The sequence below is a fragment of the Coregonus clupeaformis genome, chromosome 9, assembly GCF_020615455.1.
Source record: "Coregonus clupeaformis isolate EN_2021a chromosome 9, ASM2061545v1, whole genome shotgun sequence".
In the NCBI taxonomy this organism is placed as follows: Eukaryota; Metazoa; Chordata; class Actinopteri; order Salmoniformes; family Salmonidae; genus Coregonus; species Coregonus clupeaformis.
Window position 1 is genome coordinate 19,402,124 of NC_059200.1, and position 8,636 is coordinate 19,410,759.

The 8,636-nt window shown below is 49.5% G+C and overlaps 1 long non-coding RNA gene across 1 annotated transcript; it reads right to left on the reverse strand.

Annotated features, from left to right (window-relative positions):
* Positions 1–6,689: 6,689 nt before the first annotated feature.
* On the reverse strand, positions 6,690–8,154 carry LOC123491583. The gene is made up of 2 exons (XR_006661439.1): positions 8,106–8,154; positions 6,690–7,236 (listed from the first exon to the last, which is right to left on the reverse strand). It is a non-coding gene; the product is annotated as an uncharacterized LOC123491583 (long non-coding RNA).
* Between the last annotated feature and the right edge of the window lie 482 nt (positions 8,155–8,636).

Genomic DNA, 8,636 nt, shown 5'->3' on the forward strand with positions numbered 1-8,636 from the left:
AAGATTTGAAATACTATTTGAACCCAATTCTGCAACTACCTACTGCTGCTGCAGCACAGCCTGTCTGGGCCCTGGTTGGACATACCAGAGAGAGAACCCAGTCCATTTGCCTGTCTGGGCCCTGGTTGGACATACCAGAGAGAGAACCCAGTCCATTTGCCTGTCTGGGCCCTGGTTGGACATACCAGAGAGAGAACCCAGTCCATTTGCCTGTCTGGGCCCTGGTTGGACATACCAGAGAGAGAACCCAGTCCATTTGCCTGTCTGGGCCCTGGTTGGACATACCAGAGAGAGAACCCAGTCCATTTGCCTGTCTGGGCCCTGGTTGGACATACCAGAGAGAGAACCCAGTCCATTTGCCTGTCTGGGCCCTGGTTGGACATACCAGAGAGAGAACCCAGTCCATTTGCCTGCGCGCCCTGTCTGCAGTTTCCAAATGTATGTGCAAAAAAAAAATATATTCATCATCCACCAAAAATGCTACTTAATTTCTCTTCATGGAAAGAACACAAACTTTCACAAAATGTTCAAAGTAAAACAGAGGACTTTTTGTCTGCTTTAAGTTGATGACTAAACTGAACCCCTCCCTGAGTTTTGGGTTTAGAAAGAATTCATAAAACGAATGACTGCAAGGCAGCTTAAATAAGCCTAAGAATGCTAGAGTGGCTGCCTCTCTCCCTCCTCCTCCCTCTCCCCCTCTCTGTGACTTGCACACGCCCACCCTGTAAACAGGCTGTCTCCCCTGCCTCACCCCCCTCCCCCCTCCCCCACTAAGACTGAGCAGACAGACAGTAAAGTGCCTCACCCCCTCCCCCGGCTCCCCCACTGAAACTGAGCAGACAGACAGTAAAGTGCCTCCAGTCGTCATGGAGAGGTCAGGAAGAGGTCAGAGAGAGGTCAGAGAACTACTGTCCTGACTGACTGACTGACTAAGGCCTCGATTCAATCAGATCGATTGTTAACCCATGTTGGTAGACATCCGCTTAGCCAGTGGTGTGAATACTTAAGTAAGTAGTTTTTTGGGGTATCTGTACTTTACTTTACTATTTATATTTTTGCCAACTTTTACATTCCTAAAGAAAATAATGTACTTTTTACTCATTACATTTTCCCTGACACCCAAAAGTACTCGTTACATTTTGACAGGAAAATGGTCAGATTCACACACTCTGACACAGCCCAGGGGTCCTAGGCTGGGTTCAGCCGGGCAGCGGGCAGCGCTCCCTGGTCCTGGAGAATGCAGCTCGGACCTGTTCCTGGAGAAAGCAGCTTGGGCCTGGTCCTGGAGAAAGCAGCTCGTACCTGGTCCTGGAGAAAGCAGCTCGGACCTGGTCCTGGAGAAAGCAGCTTGGGCCTGGTTCTGTGTTTGTTTGGATACGCTCATTGGGCTTCAGAACTGTCTGCGTCCTTGTACCCTACGAAGACCCCAGGTCCTAGCTAGGCCTCAACTAGAGCCCTGTACTCAGTGAGTATCCACATAACCCCCCCCACACACACACACACCGCACACCCCTCCAGCCCCATGCCCAGCCACCCGACACAGCTCAGGGGAACTCCAATTCATTCATCAACATGGCCTGACTCCGGCTGCAGACTGGAGCTCAGAACACCCTGAACACTCATCTCCTCTGTCAGTGGTCACACTGGGGTGACACATGGGCCAGGGCTGCAGACTGGAGCAATAGTCTGGAGACCCACCCCCTTCCCCCACTGCAGGGAAATCCAGGCTAGTGCTGAGAAAATAACCCTTGTGTTGTGTCCTCTCAGGAGTGGTGGAGCCACTGTGATGTCTGGCTGGCCGTGACCGGAACAGTTAGCTATATATGGATATCAAACAACAAACTGTTAGACATATATAATATACAGTGCCTTCAGAAAGTATTCAGACCCCTTGACTTTTTCCACATTTTGTTACATTACAGCCTTATTCTAAAATTGATTAAATTGTTTTCCCCCCCTCATCAATCTACACACAATACCCCATAATGACAAAACAAAAGCAGGTTTTTAAGAAATGTTTGCAAATATTATTTTTTTACAAAAAATAAGAAATATCACATTTACATAAGTATTCAGACCCTTTACTCAGTACATTGTTGAAGCACCTTTGGCAGCGATTACAGCCTAGAGTTTTGGGTATGACGCTACAAGCCTGGCACACCTGTATTTGGGGAGTTTCTCCCATTCTTCTCTGCAGATCCTCTCAAGCTCTGTCAGGTTGGATGGGGAGCGTCGCTGCACAGTTATTTTCAGGTCTCTCCAGAGATGTTCGATCGGGTTCAAGTCCGGGCTCTGGCTGGGCTACTCAAGGACATTGAGAGACTTGTCCTAAAGCCACTCCTGCGTTGTCTTGGCTGTGTGCTTAGGGTCGTTGTCCTGTTGGAAGGCGAACCTTCATCCCAGTCTGAGGTCCTGAGCGCTCTGGAGCAGGTTTTCATCGAGGATCTCTGTGTTCTTTGCTCCGTTCATCGTTCCCTCGATCCTGACTAGTCTCCCAGTCCCTGCCGCTGAAAAACATCCCCACAGCATGATGCTGCCTCCACCATGCTTCACCACAGGGATGGTGCCAGGTTTCCTCCAGACGTGACGCTTGGCATTCAGGCCAAAGAGTTCAATCTTGGTTTCCTCAGACCAGAGAATCTTGTTTCTCATGGTCAGAGTTCTTTAGGTGCCTCTTGGCAAACCTCAAGCGGGCTGTCATGTGCCTTTTACTGAGGAGTGGCTTCCGTCTAGCCACTCTACCATAAAGACCTGATTGGTGGAGTGCTGCAGAGATGGTTGTCCTTCTGGAAGGTTCTCCCATCTCCACAGAGGAACTCTGGTGCTCTGTCAGAGTGAACATCGGGTTCTTGGTCACCTCCCTGACCAAGGCCCTTCTCCCCTTCGAGTTGCCAAACGTCAGCCTCGAAACCTTAATGACTTGGAGAAGATCTGCAAAGAGGAGTTGGACAAAATCCCTCCTGAGATGTGTGCAAACCTGGTGGCCAACTGCAAGAAACGTCTGACCTCTGTGATTGCCAACAAGGGTTTTGCCACCAAGTACTAAGTCATGTTTTGCAGAGGGGTCAAATACTTATTTCCCTCATTAAAATGCAAATCAATTTATAACATTTTTGATATGCGTTTTTCTGGATTTTTTTGTTGTTATTCTGTCTCTCACTGTTCAAATAAACCTACCATTAAAATTATAGACTGATCATTTCTTTGTCAGTGGGCAAACGTACAAAATCAGCAGGGGATCAAATATTTTTTTCCCTCACTGTACCACAGGTGGACTCCAATCAAGTTGTAGAAACATCTCAAGGGTGATCAATGGAAACAGGATGCACCTGAGCTCAATTTCGAATCTCATAGCAAAAGGTCTGAATACTTATGCAAATAAGGTATGTTTGTTTTTCATTTTTAATACATTTGCAAACGTTTCTAAAAACCTCTTTTGGCTTTGTCATTATGGGGTTATGTGTGTAGATTGATGAATAAAATGTTTTATTAGTATAGTGTATAGTAGCAGTAGCAGTAGCAGTAGTAGTAGTAGTAGCAGTAGTAGTAGTAGTAGTAATAGTAGTAGTAGTAGTAGTAGCAGTAGTAGTAGTAGTAGAAGTAGTAGCAGTAGTAGTAGTAGTAGTAGTAGTAGAAGTAGTAGTAGTAGTAGCAGTAGTAGTAGTAGTAGTATTAGTAGTAGCAGTAGTAGTAATAGTAGTAGCAGTAGCAGTAGTAGTAGTAGTAGTAGTAGTAGTAGTAGAAGTAGTATCTTTGGCCTCTCTGGTCATTCCCAAAGCCAACACCTCCTTTGGCCGCCATTCCTTCCAGTTCTCTGCTGCCAATGACTGGAACGAATTGCAAAAATCTCTGAAGCTGGAGACTCTTATCTCCCTCAATAACTTTAAGCATCAGTTGTCAGAGCACCTTACCGATCACTGCACCTGTACACAGCCCATCCGAAATTAGCCCACCCAACTACCTCATCCCTATATTGTTATTTATTTTGCTCTTTTGCACCCCAGTATCTCTATTTGCACATAATCTCTTGCACATCTAGCATTCCAGTGTTAATACTATTGTAATTATTCTGCACTATAGCCTATTTATTGCCTTACCTCCATAACTTGCTACATTTGCACACACTGTATATATATTTTCTGTTGTATTTCTGACTTTATGTTTTTTTTTTACCCCATATGTAACTCTGTGTTGTTTTTATTGCACTACTTTGCTTTATCTTGGCCAGGTCGCAGTTGTAAATGAGAACCTGTTCTCAACTGGCTTACCTGGTTAAATAAAGGTGAAAAAAAAAAAAAAAAAAAAAAATAGTAGAAGTAGCAGTAGCAGTAGTAATAGTAGCAGTAGTAGTAGTAGTAGTAGTAGCAGTAGCAGTAGTAGTATCAGTGGTAGTATCAGTGGTAGTAGCAGTAGTAATAGTAGTAGTAGTAGTAGTAGTAGTAGTAGTAGCAGTAGCAGTAGTAGTATCAGTGGTAGTATCAGTGGTAGTAGCAGTAGTAGTAGTAGTAGTAGTAGCAGTAGTAGTATCAGTGGTAGTATCAGTGGTAGTAGCAGTAGTAGTAGTAGTAGTAGCAGTAATAGTAGTAGTAACAGTAGTAGTAGCAGTAATAGTAGCAGTATCAGTGTAATAGTATAGCAGCTGGTAACAATGGTAGCTAGTACTAATAGTTTTAGTGGAATTATAGATATGAGGAATTGGGGTCAGGGTCAGCCTGTCTTGTCAGGACGTGACACCCCCCTCCCAACCAACCTACCTGCCCAGCCCCATCCTGCCCACCCTACCTGCCCAGCCCCATCCTGCCCAACCTACCCCACCCTACCCGCCCAGTCCCACCCTGCCCAGCCCCATCCTGCCCACCCTACCCCACCCTACCCGCCCAGTCCCACCCTGCCCCACCCTACCTGCCCAGCCCCATCCTGCCCACCCTACCCCACCCTACCCGCCCAGTCCCACCCAGCCCCACCCTGCCCCAGAGCCGCTATAGCAGCATTAGCCAAGGCCAGGGATTACAGCAGCTAGTGAGGGCACCGCCAGGAGTTACTGTACTGCCAAGGAACGGAATCCCACCAAGCCCTCTATCCCAGCCGCAATCCTATACCCCCACCCCTCTCTGTACCCCCAGCCCACCAGTCCTATACCCCCAACCCTCTCTGTACCCCCAGCCCACCAGTCCTATACCCCCACCCCTCTCTGTACCCCCAGCCCACCTGTCCTATACCCCCACCCCTCTCTGTACCCCCACCCCACCAGTCCTATACCCCCACCCCTCTCTGTACCCCCAGCCCACCAGTCCTATTATCCCCACCCCTCTCTGTACCCCCAGCCCACCAGTCCTATACCCCCACCCCACCAGTCCTATACCCCCACCCCTCTCTGTACCCCCAGCCCACCAGTCCTATACCCCCAGCCCTCTCTGTACCCCCAGCCCACCAGTCCTATACCCCCAGCCCTCTCTGTACCCCCACCCCACCAGTCCTATACCCCCCACCCCTCTCTGTACCCCCAGCCCACCAGTCCTATACCCCCAGCCCTCTCTGTACCCCCAGCCCACCAGTCCTATACCCCCACCACTCTCTGTACCCCCAGCCCACCAGTCCTATACCCCCAGCCCTCTCTGTACCCCCACCCCACCAGTCCTATACCCCCAGCCCTCTCTGTACCCCCACCCCACCAGTCCTATACCCCCAGCCCTCTCTGTACCCCCCCACCCCACCAGTCCTATACCCCCAGCCCTCTCTGTACCCCCACCCCACCAGTCCTATACCCCAGCCCTCTCTGTACCCCCACCCCACCAGTCCTATACCCCCAGCCCTCTCTGTACCCCCAGCCCACCAGTCCTATACCCCCCAACCCTCTCTGTACCCCCACCCCACCAGTCCTATACCCCCAGCCCTCTCTGTACCCCCAGCCCACCAGTCCTATACCCCCAACCCTCTCTGTACCCCCCACCCCACCAGTCCTATACCCCCACCCCACCAGTCCTATACCCCAACCCTCTCTGTACCCCCACCCCACCAGTCCTAGACCCCCACCCCTCTCTGTACCCCCACCCCACCAGTCCTATACCCCCACCCCACCAGTCCTATACCCCCAGCCCACCAGTCCTATACCCCCAGCCCTCTCTGTACCCCCAGCCCACCAGTCCTATACCCCCAGCCCACCAGTCCTATACCCCCAGCCCACCAGTCCTATACCCCCAACCTCTCCCTTTATGGTCCAGAGAAAAGGGAATCCAGACTGGGGTCCACTCCATTCCTTTCACGATGGGATTAACAAACGTTGCCGTGGTTACATTGTTCTTTCCTACTTCCTGATAAAGTTCTAAAAGCATTCTGTGTTGGTTGGAAGGGATGGGGTTAGTGGAAACTGGGTCTTGGTGAATGAAGGTCCCTATCTGAGACACTGAGTGTGGGTAAAGCAGGCTTAGACTGAGTCTCAAATGGCACCCTATTCCCTATATAGTGCACTACTTTTGACCATAGGGAATCCCATAGGGCTCTGGTGAAAGGTAGTGCACTATATAGGGAATAGGGTGCCATTTGGTGCAGCAGGCTTACTGTAGTAATCCCCTGACCAGACGTCCATCTGACAGACAGGCAGCAGGAGACAGCAGTAGTCTAGATATTGTGGTCAGAGTGGAGCACGTTCCGAACACACACAGTCTCTTCATGATAAAGAGTCACCAGGGTCGGATTTTAAAAAGGGTTTTATTTTGTATTGACTTCCATGGAGCGATGGATGTTTTGTGTTGACTTCAATGGAGAGATGGTGTTGCATTTTTCTACTCTGGAAAATCAACCATAAAAAAAAAAAAAATGTTTACCCAAACAGTCAATCTCAAATACATTAGCATTTATTTTCATGTTGCTTTTCATTATAGGCAGTGTAGGCTACGGTTTGTTTTGGAGAAATGTGTATTTTCTCTGACACTAGAATTACATTTCTTCACTTACATTTTAGTCATTTAGCAGACGCTCTTATCCAGAGCGACTTACAGTTAGTGAGTGCATACATTTTTCATACTGGCCCCCCATGGGAATCGAACCCACAACCCTGGCGTTGCTCTACCAACCTCTGACTCCACCGTAACGTTTCACACTGTCTTGTAGTTCAGAAAGCTATTCATTACGATGTTTCTCTCTTTGTAGAGTCATTCAGTTCTCTCTTAGCTGGAGAAGGAACACAAACCCGTGTCAGAGACCAGCCCTGCTTGGTGATGTTGGTTTTCAGCCTGCCTCTGCCAGCTCTGCATGGTGATGTTGGTTTTCAGCCTGCCTCTGCCAGCTCTGCATGGTGATGTTGGTTTTCAGCCTGCCTCTGCCAGCTCTGCATGGTGATGTTGGTTTTCAGCCTGCCTCTGCATGGTGATGTTGGTTTTCAGCCTGCCTCTGCCAGGTGATGTTGGTTTTCAGCCTGCCTCTGCTTGGTGATGTTGGTTTTCAGCCTGCCTCTGCTTGGTGATGTTGGTTTTCAGCCTGCCTCTGCTTGGTGATGTTGGTTTTCAGCCTGCCTCTGCCAGCTCTGCTTGGTGATGTTGGTTTTCAGCCTGCCTCTGCCAGCTCTGCATGGTGATGTTGGTTTTCAGCCTGCCTCTGCCAGGTGATGTTGGTTTTCAGCTTGCCTCTGCCAGGTGATGTTGGTTTTCTGCCTGCTTCTGCTTGGTGATGTTGGTATTCAGCCTGCCTCTGCTTGGTGATTTTGGTTTTCAGCCTGCCTCTGCCAGGTGATGTTCGTTTTCAGCCTGCCTCTGCCAGGTGATGTTGGTTTTCAGCCTGCCTCTGCTTGGTGATGTTGGTTTTCAGCCTGCCTCTGCTTGGTGATGTTGGTTTTCAGCCTGCCTCTGCCAGGTGATGTTGGTTTTCAGCCTGCCTCTGCTTGGTGATGTTGGTTTTCAGCCTGCCTCTGCCAGGTGATGTTGGTTTTCAGCCTGCCTCTGCCAGCTCTGCATGGTGATGTTGGTTTTCAGCCTGACTCTGCATGGCAATGTTGGTTTTCAGCCTGCCTCTGTCAGGTGATGTTGGTTTTCAGCTTGCCACTGCTTGGTGATGTTGGTTTTCAGCCTGCCTCTGCCAGCTCTGCTTGGTGATGTTGGTTTTCAGCCTACCTCTGCCAGCTCTGCATGGTGATGTTGGTTTTCAGCCTGCCTCTGCCAGGTGATGTTGGTTTTCAGCCTGCCTCTGTCAGGTGATGTTGGTTTTCAGCCTGCCTCTGCTTGGTGATGTTGGTTTTCAGCCTGCCTCTGCCAGGTGATGTTGGTTTTCAGCCTGTCTCTGCCAGGTGATGTTGGTTTTCAGCCTGCCTCTGCCAGGTGATGTTGGTTTTCAGCCTGCCTCTGCTTGGTGATGTTGGTTTTCAGCCTGCCTCTGCCAGCTCTGCATGGTGATGTTGGTTTTCAGCCTGCCTCTGCTTGGTGATGTTGGTTTTCAGCCTGCCTCTGCCAGGTGATGTTGGTTTTCAGCCTGCATCTGCTTGGTGATGTTGGTTTTCAGCCTACCTCTGCCAGGTGATGTTGGTTTTCAGCCTGCCTCTGCTTGGTGATGTTGGTTTTCAGCCTGCCTCTGCCAGATGATGTTGGTTTTCAGCCTGCCTCTGCTTGGTGATGTTGGTTTTCAGCCTGCCTCTGCCAGATGATGTT